The sequence below is a fragment of the Phoxinus phoxinus genome (assembly GCF_949152265.1).
Source record: "Phoxinus phoxinus genome assembly, chromosome: 13".
Taxonomy (NCBI): Eukaryota; Metazoa; Chordata; class Actinopteri; order Cypriniformes; family Leuciscidae; genus Phoxinus; species Phoxinus phoxinus.
This window is the reverse complement of record NC_136888.1, coordinates 28,588,929-28,604,805: the sequence shown is the minus strand read 5'-3', so window position 1 is coordinate 28,604,805 and position 15,877 is coordinate 28,588,929. Positions and strand designations below refer to the sequence as shown.

Genomic DNA, 15,877 nt, shown 5'->3' with positions numbered 1-15,877 from the left:
TGGCCTTCCTAATGCCAGGATTCCAGTTCATATGCGCTCGAGCCATGACAGAAAGGGTGAGGGCTGTTTAACATGCTGAATATAGGTGATTTCACACCACAAAACATGCCGAATAGTTTGTATGTTGTTACCACACAGATTGGGTTCCATTTAACAGAGACCGTGAACAACAGCTGAAACCTTATCTGTGTTGGGCTACAAGTTATGTAAATAGTTAACAGCACAATTCAGCATCTGTTTCGCGCTAGACAGTTCACAGAACAATTTTTTTAAATTCAAGGTTGCTGTAAATAAACATATTGATGGGGTGTCTTACGAGTGAAATTTGTCGCAAAACTAAAAATGATCGTTGATTTAACTTAAAAGTTGCATTAAAGTTTTGAGTTAATTGAAATTAAAAATTTTAGTGAATACAACGAGGGAGATTGGTTTAATAAATAGAAACTCAAAATATGATGTTATCTGAACCACATTTATTATCTACGTAAGATATAAGATAAAAAGTTGTGATAACAAATTATGAAAATCATTTTTTACAGTGAACGTGATCTTAGAGGCACTTTTGCGCAATTATGCATCTTTATCGCAATTCTCAGCTCCGTTTGGGCGTTTACTTTAATGGTTTCCCTCACAGATTCCTCTTTGTGTACACAGCTGTTGAGAAATATGGTCCTATTCTAATTTCTTCCATTAAAAGTATTGTCCATAATAAACAAGACATTGCCTCCTTGGGGATTTTCCAGGAAAGTAATAATCAAGAGAAATTCCAACAGAGGGATTGCAGTCCACCATTGTGACTTAGCAAAAGATACATACAAAGGTGATGGAAACAGGCTTGTGTTGTCTTTTTGCATGTTACCTGTCAGAAAACAAAAGTCTTTTGAACAGAGAATGTGGCATATTCATAAACAAATACTAGCAGTAGGACATGCTGATTCATTTCATGTCAGATATGAGTTTGTGGAAGATGCATCAGTCAGACGAAAATGCAGAAATTAGGCATGTCATAGTCTCCCTGTCGCCCAAGGTGTTATAACGCAATAACGTTTATCATTAATTAATCACGGCTGCCAGGGCATCACAGGGGAAAATAATGTTACGTACTCAGGAGACATATGTTTTCCATTTCAGCACTCTATCCATCCTGAGGAAATAAAAGAGAAGGAGGCCTGGGAGAGTCATCTCAGCAGAGAGACAGCTGGAGGAATAGACACATCTATACTTGACGCGGAGGTGGAGCGGTAAAGTCATGTAAAGGGATGTGTCTTCTTAAAATTCCACACCACTTGATAAACGTTTTCATTTCAGGGAATTAATTACAGTAATTTTATCAAGTAGCACATGGTCCTGTAACAGCTGTCACAATAACATTCAGTTCAGTTTGTCTTTGTTTCATTTTCATGGACTTTTAATTTGCTCATCATCGTTTCCTTTGTTCTAGTTTCCCGCCAGTCATTAGTTGCCAGAGACATTCATTTAACAAACACACCTGTCTGTATGAACCATGTGTATTAAGCCCCACAGTTTTTTCAGTTTTGTTTTGTTGCCTTTCTTCTGTGGATTAGAACCTTTTTTTTTTTTTATAGAATACCTTTTGTTATAAGAATCATTTTGGACTCTTTTCATCTTCATTGGACTTTAAAGCGTGCCAACAACATTGTTATCAAGCTATTATTTGCTTCATATTTTATAAGTATAGTTTATTGTTCATAATTGAATTGAGTGTGTTTCAAATTTCAATTTAATTCCTGATTTTGAAATTAATGTGTGGAAGGATATAGAATGAAAAACTGCACTTCAAATTGGAATTTAGGCAGAAAATAAATTAATTAAATTTTTTTTCAACTATAGGAAGGTTTGTATAAACAAACTTTGAATGCATGACAAAGCTATGTTTGAAAGTAAAAGGTTTTAGGCCTAGACAAACAGATTGATCTGTTTAAAATGCAACCTATATATATTTGTTAAATACAAATAAGTATAAATGTATATTAAGCACACATTTCAAACCAAGGTAAAATAACATTTCATTTTCCAGAATGCCAGTAACTGTTGAATTTCTCCTACTTCCTGTAATTCCATTTCAAGTTCCGGTGGGTTCGGCCAGTTCAATTCAAACTCCAACTGATGAATAAATAGGAATAATTTTTATTACAGGAATATTAGCAGGGTTCAGCACAAGTTAAGCTCAATTGACAACACTTGTGGCATAATATTACCACAAATTAATTTCCATTTGTCCTTCCTTTTCTCTTAAAAAAAAGAAAAGAAAACAAATACAGTGAGGCACATATGGGGTCAAATCCACAAATGTTAAAATAGTCAATCGGGAAAAAAAATCTGTTGTTGACAAATGTTTTTTTTGTTTTTTTTTACATTTTTCTTTTAAAATAAGTGCTTAACTTTTTTGCCATGACAATAAAACAACTAAAACAGCTAATACGACAAATGACAAAACTGACTTTACATCAAGTTTTAACAGAATAATTAATGTAGCCCTATGTGCATTTATGAAACAAGCAGTTTCAAAAGTTGAGGTAAACGTGGAGGAAGCCTGGATCCGTGTGAACCCTGTTGCTACTCTGGACTGTACAAGAGGGGCTCGTAGAGGATCAAAGGTAGGAAGCAGTGAGTAGTTGAGAAAGCCTGTCACTCATTTGAGTCTAATGAACTCCATGTTTGGCGGAAAAGAAAAGAACACCCTAGTTAAGCAGCAACACTTAAGAGTTATCGTCTAAGAGCTTCCAAAGAGGGGAAAATGCACAAACAAGGTGAGAGGGCCAAAGAATAAACCACATCCATCGTTGCCATATTCCATATGGGGGGATTTAAGGGAGCAGGAAAAAGACGCCAGGAGGGAGGCAAGAGATGGAGGGACTGAAAGGGTAAGCAAAACTTTCTCTACACAACACTAGCAAGTACCTAAAAGGGTTAAGGCGGATGCAATCTGTGCTCTTGAAAAAAGAAAGCCACTACATGAAGAAGTTGCATAATGGTGATGTTGCCAAGAACGTATTGGTAGAAATGGGGACCATGAAGGGAACAGGGCTGTTGTCAGTGGGCCCATGCAGCTTACTCATTGGACCCAGAGGAGAGATGATCCACCCATAAAACATTTGTCCCTGGTTCTGTGAATTTTACGACGACCCTGGATGGGAACAATATCTTTTTTTGTAAAAATCTAGGGCTGGGTAGTAGCCGATTAATTGAAAACATCCTTTGCTCTCGATATCGAACTTTTAAATGTCATTGTTTTACTCTTTGCCAGTGTATCCTGCACCGCTAAATCTATAGTCTGAAGTCAAATGATCCATATTTTACCACAGTTTGCTGTCCGAAAGTAATCTAATGAGATAAAAAGGGAACATAACGCAAAATAATAAAAATAAGAAAACTTTATGTTGAATTGTTTGACTGAATATAAAGCTAAGGTATATTATATATATATATATATATATATATATATATATATATATATATACTGTATATTACACACTCGTGTGTATATTCACATAAACTGTATAAACTGGTATATACACACAATGTTACATTACCAGTACAATTTAGAGAGCATCAAATGTAAGCAAAATGGACATCATAAATTAATACTTTAATAAACTGAAATTGAATCAAATCCCATTCAAAAAATTTATCAGGAAATTTGTAAACAAATAAATATAAATAAATAATTATAATAAAAAAGGAAATGTGTATTGTCGTTTTATTAACTAAAACTATTAAAAATCGTTTTTGTTCATTAAAATAAAGCCAATATAAAAAAATAATATTATATGAAAAAAGTCCTATTGGATAAAGTTAAACTCAGCAGTTTCTACTCTCTTCTGTGTTCCTACTTCATTGCAAGGTTCAATAATGTTGTTTACCCAACAAAATAATTTTCACTGGGGCATAAGAACAGAATAAGACAGCCATGTGTGGGGGTTGTGGAGGAGGGCATGTGTTCACTATTTGCATGCTTTCCTTGACAGCTGAATACAAACGAACAAACTCTTATTATGTATGCAAGGCATATGATTAGACACCTTATCAGATCTTAAGCCAGGCATAGCTTCACGATTGAGGAATATTTACTGAATTCAATTGGATAGAAAACATGATCCAGGTTTTGTTTTTTTTACAGTACTTCCTGGTGAAGGAATTATCCACTATACCTAAAAAAGCAATGCAAATGACAACCTTTAAATGCAACCACAGAATCGATATGATCAGCTGGAGACAACGACGTCTAAGTCTCAGGTAATCCATCAAGAGGAGCATAATCAAACATGATCAAGAGTCTGCTCCATTCTGATCCTAAACTCTAGGCTTTCCCATCCAAATGTTGAGTTGCACTATGGGATTTCTGTAGCTGTCAGCACATGCTACTGTTTGATCATGTGCTTTAAGTGCATGGAGAAAGTGGAGAAATAGAAAGTCTCTCTCTGAACCCCAATGTAAAATTGTCATTTAGTCAAAGTTCAGGCAGAAATTGACCTGCCATCTGGTTGGTGTTTTAGGCTTAGTTCCGCCTTAGTGAGTGACATATCATTGAGTTCCATTATTTGCCGTGTCTTTTGTCTCTGAATCACAATAGCACTGACAGTTTCTGTCAACTGAGGCGTCTACACCCGCAGTTACATGCGAGAGAACAGCCACACGCGCACTGAAACAGACTGACAAGGAGAGGCCATTGCCCTCAAGACGTTTTCTCAAATTACACTCTGCAACAATGAAACCAATGCATGTTTGTGAGTTTATCATTGGTGGCTTTATCCATTTTAACAATATGCCTGTTTCATGGTGAACTTTTTTCATACATGGAAAGTCTGACGTAAGGCTTTCCCAAATGAAGAGTGGTAAAACCGAACTGTATAGGAAGTCACACGAGGCCGGTGGGTAACATTCTCAGTCAGAGAGAAATGTGAGATATGGCACATACAGAGAATATATATATATATAGATATAGATATATATATTACACAATCTCACAGCTGGATGACTAGACGGTCAGCGTCACCCTATAGCACACACCTTAAAATAGGCACTGTTATATTACGCGTTGCCTCAAGCATTGATCTTTTGTCGCCTAACTAGGAAATGTTAATAGAACAGTTAAGAGTAAGATAAGAACAGTCCATGGAGGTGATAACACATGGACTCCAGGCAACTGTTCCTCAGCATGCATTCATAATAGTCTGATATCTTCCCTGATAGAAGGCCATTCATCACCACAGTTGAGATCGCTATCTTGCAGTTGGTCTTGGCTCAGGCAAGTACCCGAGTCTTGCTCCCACGCAAAGGAAAATAGCGCAGTGACAGTAAATGATTGCTCAACATGCACAGGTGTCATCAATCATCAAGAGACAGTGACTGAGTGAGCAGATTTCCCCTAAAAGCCTATAAGAAAAGGTTAGCGGGTGAGGGAAGTACAGTGTCGAGGGGCTGGACTGTCTGAAGTTGTGGTTGTAACTGAAGCTAACTACCAGCACTATAACTATAGTGTTAGCTGAGTAAGACAGCTGTTGGCATTGGCTCTTCAGCTACATGGGTTACAGTCACACTTGAGTTACTTCAAACAAGGCAGAAAATGCTCTTGGCTCTGTCTAAGTGTTACTGAGATAAAGCACTCCCCGTTACTTTGTATTATAGTTCTTTTACATATCTAAATAATTTCACAAGTGCTAATCCTTCTTGTTGACACATCAATCATTTGAAATGGTCTGGCTTGACATGGTGGAAAAGTCAAGTTGTGCAACCATGCGTGAAATAGTAGTGATGGTTTCGACATATCGCCGTTCATGACACTTCTCAAAAATTCTCTCAGCAGATAATTCACTAAATGTTTCCTTGCCGGGTATAAATCTTGTTGACAACAATATTAGGACACCTCTGAACCTTTTTTCCCTGAGATGGCTTTCGAGCGTTCTTTATAGGTTGGCAATCAGGGAGAAGCGTATCAGGCATTCCTTTTCACATGAGTCTGTGAAAGCCAGGTTTGGCCTCGTTCCCGCTTCCACCAGTAGCTAATCGAGCACACCCTCATCATCGGTGACACCTCCACACTAAACCTTGTGAATACGGCTTCTCAAAACACACAGACACAGGAATGCCAAACATACAGGCGGCACGACCGCATTGCACTATTTGTCATCCTGACTAACAATGAACATCTGATTAGCCATCAGAGGCTCGAAACCTCACACCAGCACCAGATTCCACCGCTGGCTCACTGAGCAGATAAGTCATTCACTACTATCTGTCTGTGCTTATATGCATACAAGTATGTACACATTTAGCCAAACCTGACTTATGATTCAAATTATTTTAAATGATAATTCTCATGTAGGGATCACCATAAAGCAAGTAATAAAATGTATAGTTTTGCTCCTGGATTCTAATTGGTCAATAGCTCTTACACAAAACACGTTGCCAGTGTGCGTTTCACTTTTAACCTAGTTTGCATGCCATGGACTATATGTTGTAGTATAACTTTTTTCTCATACTTTTGCCTAACAAAATGTTTTAATTAACATTTCTGGGCTTTTATGATAAAATGTGTATTTTTATTATGTGTACGGCCCTTAGTCGGGACTATATTCATAATGTAGAAGTTTCGTTTTATAGCTTAAAAAAATCATTTTAGAAGGAAAGCTGTACAAATATATATGCCTAAATATGGAAAGCAATTAAAAACATGAATGAGAACATCAAACAGAAAACAAACAGAACAAAATGATCAACACTGTTCAAATATGGTAACCTGGGGTGAAATTGTTTACCGGTAATAGGAGGAAGAATGAAAGTGTAAGTAATTTGTCAAACATATTCACTCCCTAGTTATTTTTTTTCTTTCAATGGACAGCTTTTATCTGTCTACTACTGCACAGGTCTAAAGATTTTTTTAGCACTTCTGAAACATTTCTTCATGGAGAAATTACATTATTGTCCTGCATCTATTCAAATCATGGTTAGTGAGGTTTTATGGAAGTTAGTCTCAAAATATGCTATTACACCAAAGGCGTTCTGGTAATACCATGGAACATGAATATGGAAATCATTTAGTAACACAGTGAACGTCAAAGTAATAGCCTATTGTTTTACCATCTGATAATCACTGTAACATGGTCCTGCCACAGTACCTTTCTTTAAGGTAGGCTAACAGAGGTTACAAATGGGTCAATGAGTTGACACTTTTTTTCCTTGGAAAATCTTGTGTTATTTAAAAACATACATTAAAAAAATCCAATTCATAGAGACAGTTAATGCACCTTTTCAATGCCAAAAATGTTAAAAGCAAAAAAATTATAAAATTATAATAATAATCACAAATATATATAGAGAGTGCACATTATCCAAATGTGTAAAACATTTTCTGAACTTTATACTTTGTACTTTTACATCACTTGGCATTTCTGGAGTTATAAAAAATAATACTATTAAAAACACATAAACTTTCATTTCCTTTCAGAACTAGATTTTAAAAAATGATTTATCATCACATTCCTATTTGTCATTGACAAGCTTCTTGACCTGACACGACCTTACACAATCATGCATTTAAGTTCCTGCAGATGAAAAATACCTGAGATCGAATTTCACAGATGATAACATTTGTAAGACATTATGCAAATACCCTGAGGACTACATATAAACATACAAGAGATACAGCCGAAAGGCTGGATATTAAATGCAAATCTTGCGTTAACTGATGAAAACCAGGATACTGGAAATATATTTGGAGTTGTAGTCCATTCTCTGGAAAAGTTATAAGCAAATAAGGGAACCACAAAGGTCTTGGTGGTAGAATAAAACTCATAAGAACAAGTTCAGAAGACAGAAAGTCAATGGGTTTTTTGGTTAAATGCCTAAAATTAGGATTTGTCCTAGGACAATCGTTGATCGATGATTTTGGTTCATTCACACTGCTGGTGATTTTCTGAAATCTGTGCATGCGTTCACACACATCTCGTAAAGATCCTGTAAAGACACCTGACATTGATGTGATGTGTAATGTGTGTGTCTGCAGCATCTTAAGTTTGTTTATGATCTTGCAATTTCTCTCTCAATAAACCATGCTTGTTAATTTTTTTTTCTGATTCGATCATAAACTAGTGCATTGCATTCCACTAAGCTGGCGAACGACCTCATCTTCAGCGTTATCACTAAGACACCTTACGGTACTGATCCTTTTGTTATCATGATAAAACAAAATGTGTAAGAATCATAAACTTTTGTTGGTCACAGAGCTCATTTTCTGCATTCATCCAAAAGCCAATGGAAAAAACCTTGGGTTTTTGTCGAGGGAAACAGGGTGATGCAAACTTCCGGGTTGGCCTTAAAAATACGTCAACACTGCAGCGCTCCATTGAACAATGGCAGCATATTCTGCTAACAAATGTGGAACATAAACAATACAGCAAAAGTGAAACCAATACAATTAACCCTAATCCCAAACGAAACTTTGTTGCTGAAAGATTTCCTTCTTAGATCACTGTAGCTGAACAGACAAACAGCTCACTTTGTTTCTGCACTCCAGAGAACTCCAACACCTGAATAAGTTAACACAAAACTAAAACCAACATATGCAAAAAACGCTGCCCACATTTACATTAACATTTCCACAGAAAATACACGGAAGGAGCTGTTGAAATTAATGCACCGTTTCCTCAAACTAGCCTAGCCACGCACAATCTCGGTGCAATCTGATAAACCCATCACCGTCAAATAAGGGTGGTTGGGGCCGCCGGCTACACGGCCCTGTGTGTGTGTGGGTGTCAGTTTCATGGCTCTTTTATGTGTTTGAACTGTTTGTCTGGGTTTTTGTTTATTTAAGCCAGTTCGCTGTTTTTCATGTTAGTTGGGCGTGCAGTTGCAGCCTCAAAGAACACACTTTAATGTGTTCATCTCTCAATACAAAGTCAAGTACAAACAGTCTAGTGATATTTTAAACTAATGTAGCTGATGTCATGTAGCCAATTTAACATGTGATATGTCTAAGGTAGTTAGTGTTTATCTGTAAATAATGTCCATCAAATTAAGCGCACAAACGGGCTATTGGCACACTAGTCAAGCTGTGCCCCGTATTATGTGTAAAACATGATATTTCCCATGTCAATCACCCCAGAGGATGAGCTGTGTCATTACTGTCACCTAGTGGACAGTCATGAGAGAGTGAGAGGAAGGAGAGAGATGGACACACACACACACACACACACACACACACACACACACACACACACACACACACACACACACACACACACACACACACACACACACACACACACACACGCACACACGCACACACGACTTGTGATAGTGTACGCACATACACATCCAGGAGTTGCTATATTTTGCAAAACAACCTTGGCCATCTTCACCTACCATGAAAGCTAGAGAGACGTGAAAGTGTTTTGGGAAGTTACGGTGGCATGGAGACAAACAAATGAGAGTTTGAAGAATGAAAGAGAATACAAATGACACGCTTCACGCTATATTAGTTCTGCACTCCCAATGGGCGTTCACCAAAGTCCCTTAAAAAGAAAGCGAGTGCACTCGGTGGCCATCTTGATAACGTCTCCACACAGCTAATTTCTATGCAATCAAGTAAAGCGCCTTGAATCTGCTTTAATTGGGCGAAAAAAGAAACTTAAAGAACTGTTTGTTCAATTACAGTAGCCTATGTTGCAGTAAAACTTTTATAAATAGTGTTAACATAGCAATACAGATTTTTTTTTAAAAGTTCTAACTACCAGTTTCATGTTCCAACTTGCTGTACTGTTTGTGCCGCTAGATTGTCTAAACATTACTGGTGGGCTGCACAACTGGCCATAGTTGATAATCCGATTATAAATTAGATGTACTGCCATAATAAATTAGATTTTTGACAAGAAATCAGTTCTCTTGCAACTAAAAAGTTACAAAAACAAAACAATTTGGTGGAAATAGATTTGCCCTATTTCTACCACAAGATTTGGTGGTATAAATATTTTAATATGTTCAATAAAAATAATACAATAAATAAAATAAATAATACATCACACAATGAACGATTATCACAATTCATCAATCAAACTCAAACGTTTCTGAAATGGTTTTCCACGCATGGTTGTTCAAAATACCTTTTTATTATTTAGATAGATAACAAAAAAACGTTAATACTACAGTAACACTGTCATTTGCTAATAACTAATATGGAAACAAGATGAACTAATCACCAAGTAATAGGAAATTTAGAACGGAAATAGTTCCTTATTAGGTAATCAATAATTACTGAATGAGATTAGCCTTATTTGGAACTATTAACAAATTATACTATTAACAAATTGAACTATTGGTAACAAATTATAAAGGATGACCAATTAACTACTAATCACAACATTAATGAACATGGTAATAAAATGCATCGCTAATAAGTGTTACCTAGTTACTCTGTGTGAACTACTATCAGGGCCACTCACTTTCAAATAATGGACCAGACCTGAAGAGTGACTAGTAGCACTTGAAAAGTGAGGGCTTCACATGTTATAATTATTATTTAATATGTTTTAGTTAGTTAATAGTTCTAAATGAGGCTAAACTCATTCAGTAATTATTGATTACCTAATGTGAAATTGCATTATTTTCGGTAAGATTGTCTCTGGTCGTGAAAACACGAGAGCTGCAGACAACATGTGACCTCTTCAAACTCACGCACCGTGTATGACCAGGACAGCGGCTGCAGGGCGCTTTGTCCACTGCTTCAGAAACGCTCACCTATAGTCCATAAAAGCTGATAATGAACCCAATTATGGGCCGGGAACAGCAATAATAGAGTTTTAGTGGGGCAGTAAATTCTTTAATTACCTGTTAACACCCTGTGTCTCTTTGGACAAGTGCAGGAAAGGGGGCCCTGGATCTGTGTCGGCCAGAGGCGCCGCAGGGGGGAGTTTCTGTGAGTGAAGACTCATCTCTGCCGTCCCATCACTCAATAATAAGCTTGATGTTCCTCACTAAACGAACAGACAGACGGAGGAGCAAGATAGGTCGAAAAACAGCCCTCTGCCTGCAAGGTGCACAAGCAGAAAATTATGGGAAAGAACAACGGACATTCTTAGGGAGTGATATGATCTTTCCTTTCCCCAGAAGGTCTTTTTAAGGAAACAATGAAAATATTCGAGTGAAATAAAGATCTATAACAAACACATTTGTGTGCTTGCATATTAAATATATCCAACACAGCTGATGTTAGTAAGGTAGAGCTGCCAAGTTCCACTACAAAACCAAATGAGTTCATTTCACTGAAATATTACTTAAAGCTCATTGAACTTAATAGACAAAAACACTTTACAATAAGGTTGTATTTGTTAAGATTAGTTTACTGCATTAGTTAACATGAACTAACAATGAAAAATACTTCTAAATCATTCATTAATTTTAGTTCATGTTAATTTCAACATTAACTAATACATTATTAAAATCAAAAGTTACATCTGTTCATTTTATTGAATGGACCTGAGCTAACATGAACTAACAATGAACATTTTATATGAACTATTACTTTAACAGATCTATACATACATTAACAAATGTAACATGCTAATTCATTGTTAGTTAATGCTATAAAAGGGCTGTGTACGAATTTACATGCATTAATAGCATTTTTATTGCCAATGTATGAACAGCCTGTTTTGAAAATTAAAAAAAACTTCCCAGATTTCCTAGGTTGTCTATGAAAGCCTGTAGACTGATTTTTCGAAAAATGGACTCGTTTTACCGGGAAAAACAAAAGGATGTGACGTTTACGAGAGCCACATGACTTCATGACACATGAAACCAATGCTTATGTTCAGAATAATGCCAAAGGAGATATTCTGTACAGTCAATGTGTCCTGCAAAGAAAAGGGATTCATTCGAATATAGCCAGATCTGTACTACAGTCTCAAACTTAATAATCAAACTATCATAATAGTGTAATTCAATTACCTCAAAAAAAAAAAAAAGAAATACTATGGAAGTCAACTGCTTGTTTACCAACATTCTCCAAAATATCTTGATTTGTGTTCAGCAGAAGAGAAACTCATACAGGTTTGGACTAACTTGAGGGCGAGTAAATGATGATTTTTGGGTGAAGTATCCCCTTAATAGCCACTAATAACACGGTTTTCTGAATTCTATATAGCCCTTTTAAAACATTAACTACTGTTAACTAATGGGACCTTATTGTAAAGTGTTACTGAAAAAGTTACAAGAATTCAATAACTAATTAAGATGAACTTAAACTGAATAAGTTGCAGCAGGTTTGTAGATCCCAGCATACTTTGCGTCAGAATAAATGTTAAAAGTAGGTGTTATTTTGTGTCATTTTGCACAAGCTTAAGATGTCTTAGTTGTTATGTTATGTTGGGAGTTATAGGGGTTTCGGAAACTTTATTTAACAGTGTCCTTGATATATGTTACATGTATTGTAATAATAACAATAAATTATGCATAATTACATGCAACTAACCCTAAACCAAACTCTAATCCTAACCATATAGTAATTACATGTAAATGAATATCACTCAGTACTTAAATCCATAATTACACAGTAACAAGGACACCAGGGTTTTTTCTTATGTTGCTGTTTTTTGTGGCTAACCGCAAACGATACGACATTAATGGTATCAAACTGTTTAGACAATATTTTAATTATATCACAATGAACATGCTTGTGTTGTACAAAATCATTTGAAACTTTGAGTCTTAAATTTGATAAATGATTACCTCAATTTTTTTTAATTCTGCCAATTTAGGGTTTACAGTATGTGTGTTTGTGTGAGTGTGTTTGTCTGCCTTGTAGATTAAAAATGTGTGTGTGCTGTAATGTGTGTGTCCCCTCCTCGAGTTTAGCGTGAGAGACTGAAGCAGGAAGCCATTACTGAAGTGTAAACGCACTCAGCCAGCACTGGCCAAACACAAGAGAAACATGTTTCACCACCCAGCCTCAGAGAAAACCAACGACAGAAACACACACACACACACACACAAGTAAAAACACATGAAGCATCTCTAAACTGTCTCTAAAAGTCTCGCTTTTATAAAGTTCATACAATCTCACACGGACTCTTTCTTTCCAAACGTTACATAAGCGGTGCTGGCCAGCCATGGTGGCGGTTTGGGTCTGATGAGAGCGTGTGATTGTGTTACATACGGCAGTAATTATGAAATCAGCCATGCTTTTTTGTGTGTTGTGTGATGTATTGTCATTATTGGAGGCGGTGCAATGAATGATCCTGATCCGTAGAGCGAGTAACCTGTCCGATCTGATGACATGGCAGCCCTGACAGCGGCTGGCACCGGGTAACCTGGCAAGAGCGACGCGAGTGATTCCACGCGCACTGGGGAAAATCTAACTTGTCATCATAAACCGTGGTTGGCATATAAATGCACACTATTACACATGTGTGTGCACACAGGTACACATACACAGAAAATGCATTAAAGGTAAGGAAAAATGATGTCTGTGACTAAAAAAGAAAAGAAAAATCGTTTAATGTGCCAAGTTGAAACGTACTCTTTGTATTCATGTTGGTTTCATATGGTTTTGAAAAACTTTTATACCGTTTTCAAGAAAAGTTTAAATTGAATGACTAAAAATGTCTTGTGGTATAACCATCAAGTAAAACTTTACATTTTCATTACACCTTTAATTCATGTGAATGTATACATACTAATCAGTTATTTTTTGTTATTAATTTATTTCCTTATTTAGGCTATTTAAGGTTTTATAAATATTTTTCATTAAAAAACACTTTTTTTCCCAATATCTTAAATTATTAATTTATAAATAGCGTTACATTTTAAAGAATTTCTCCGGATACAAATAAGGATATTGGTAACATCTCATGACATGATTTGGCATACAAAGGTTTTTCCAAATGTTAAGCTTTTTTTATTTTTTTTATTAATTTTATTTTAAACAATGAAGCAGTTTTTTTCCAAAAATATTTTAGGAAATAATATAAGATGCCAAACTACGTAATACCTTTTCATTATGATATCAGGACAGTTGTATCAACCGGACATTTTTTTTTATTCATTCCACAAAAAATCAATAAATCAATAACAATAATACAAATTATGATATATATATATATATATATATCAAAAAAAATGTTGCCACAGCATAACTCCAAAAATATTAAATGTATTGACAGACTCTTACAAAGGTGATGTTTCGAGCAAGCTTCATCAGACATATTTATATAAACCTGCATTTTTTTTTAACTAATTTCGAAATTAAAAATATACTCATCATAGAAGAGGTATCTATTCCACTGTTTGTATAAAGTGCATTTTAAAAATGTATTGTTGAATAAGTCAACATACTTAAGAATTGACTCCATTAACATGACAAGGAGGAGAAACACAATTCTAAAGATTTCCCTTAAAACAGCCTCAATAATATTTCATATACATAAAGACTAAAACATAGCTGACTTTCATATACTGTAGCATTGTTATTGCTGAGCAGCAGTATTCATGCTACAGAAAAGTGCTATAACCACTAATGAAATTCAGCACCATGCATGAAAACAAGCACCATAACTCCATAATTGAAGGGTCAGGATCCTAATACTGGACACTTTCCAAACCAGCCGATTATGCTTTGGGCTTTTTTCATACAGCAATTTGTCAAAGTATTAAAAAAAATATTTCAAACTGTCAGACTGAAATTGCTCATGAGCTTGTGGTATTATAGCAGAGCTGTAAAGCAAGCGGTGGGTTGAGATATGAAACGTGAAGATGGGGTGGTATATTTTAATATTTTGGTGGAAACCGTGATATTTTCTCTCAGCATTCTTTGATAAGAAAGTTCAAAAGAACGAGAATTATTTGAAGTAGGAATTAAGTATGAGAAATTGTGTAAAAATCTTTCACTTTCAATCAATGTAATGTTTCCTGGCTGATTAAAAGTATTAATTTCTTAAAAGCATAAAGTATAAAAAAAACGTACAGATCCACACTTTTGAGTGGTAGAATATATTTAACAAAATATTAAAATACCGGTATATATTTTAAAGAATTGCTAAGCTGCTCTTTTCCACATAACCAAAGCTTACTAAATGACAAAAAAGCACCATAACTGGTCCATACCAATTATGTGTTTTAGAAGTCTTCTGAAGATAATCTTAAATGAGTAACAGATCACAAGTGAAGTTGCTATACGCTCTTAAATCTCAATTTAACTTCTGTATATTCATACTTGATAGTTACAGAAAGATTAGCAAAGAAAAGGTTATTAATCCGTTCCTCATACAAATCTGTATGACTTCACACAGGCTTCAAATATAGCACAGAAGTCAAATTAACTACTTTTATGGTGCTTTTAAGTTTTTTTTGTGTGTGTGTGTGCGTCTCTAGTCCCGATTTGCTTTCGTTATATAAAAAAGCAGGCCGGACATTCTTCAAAACATATCTCGCACAGAAGGCAGTCATACAGGTTTGAAACGATATGAGGTTGGATTAGTATGACAGAATGTTCGTTTGGGTGAACCATCCCTTTAGGCAGGAGGAGAAGCAACACGCTGAACGTACTGTAACATCTCTAAAATGAATGAATGATGACCATCAACAATAAATGAGGGAAAGCGGGTTTGGAGATGTGGATGGAGCCAGAGAGAGAGAGAACGCTTGTTTCAGCCTCTGGCAGATGTGGACAATGAACTCTTGACACAGCCAAAGCCACTTTATGTTCAACATGTGTGTTTGTTACTGTCTCTGGCAGCCGGGCTGAATGTGTGTGTGTGTGTGTGTGTGTGTGTGTGTGCGCAGAAGATGAGCGTAGCAGCAGGATATGTGGCAATCTGGGAGGTTGGCCGTAATGACACACGAGGGACAGATTAGCTTCCTGTCT

General features: G+C 35.9%; 1 protein-coding gene across 3 annotated transcripts in view; it reads right to left on the bottom strand.

Annotated features, from left to right (window-relative positions):
• slc25a21 (solute carrier family 25 member 21) overlaps positions 1 to 15,877 on the bottom strand; it is an 89,144-nt gene that overhangs the window by 31,974 nt on the left and 41,293 nt on the right. Inside the window, exon 3 of one of the 3 annotated variants that reach the window (XM_079632091.1) lies at positions 10,846 to 11,044. The exons of the other annotated variants lie outside the window; for them this stretch is intronic. The gene's annotated coding sequence lies outside the window, so the exon portion shown is untranslated. The remainder of the gene's footprint in view (positions 1 to 10,845; positions 11,045 to 15,877) is intronic. 3 annotated transcript variants of the gene reach the window in all.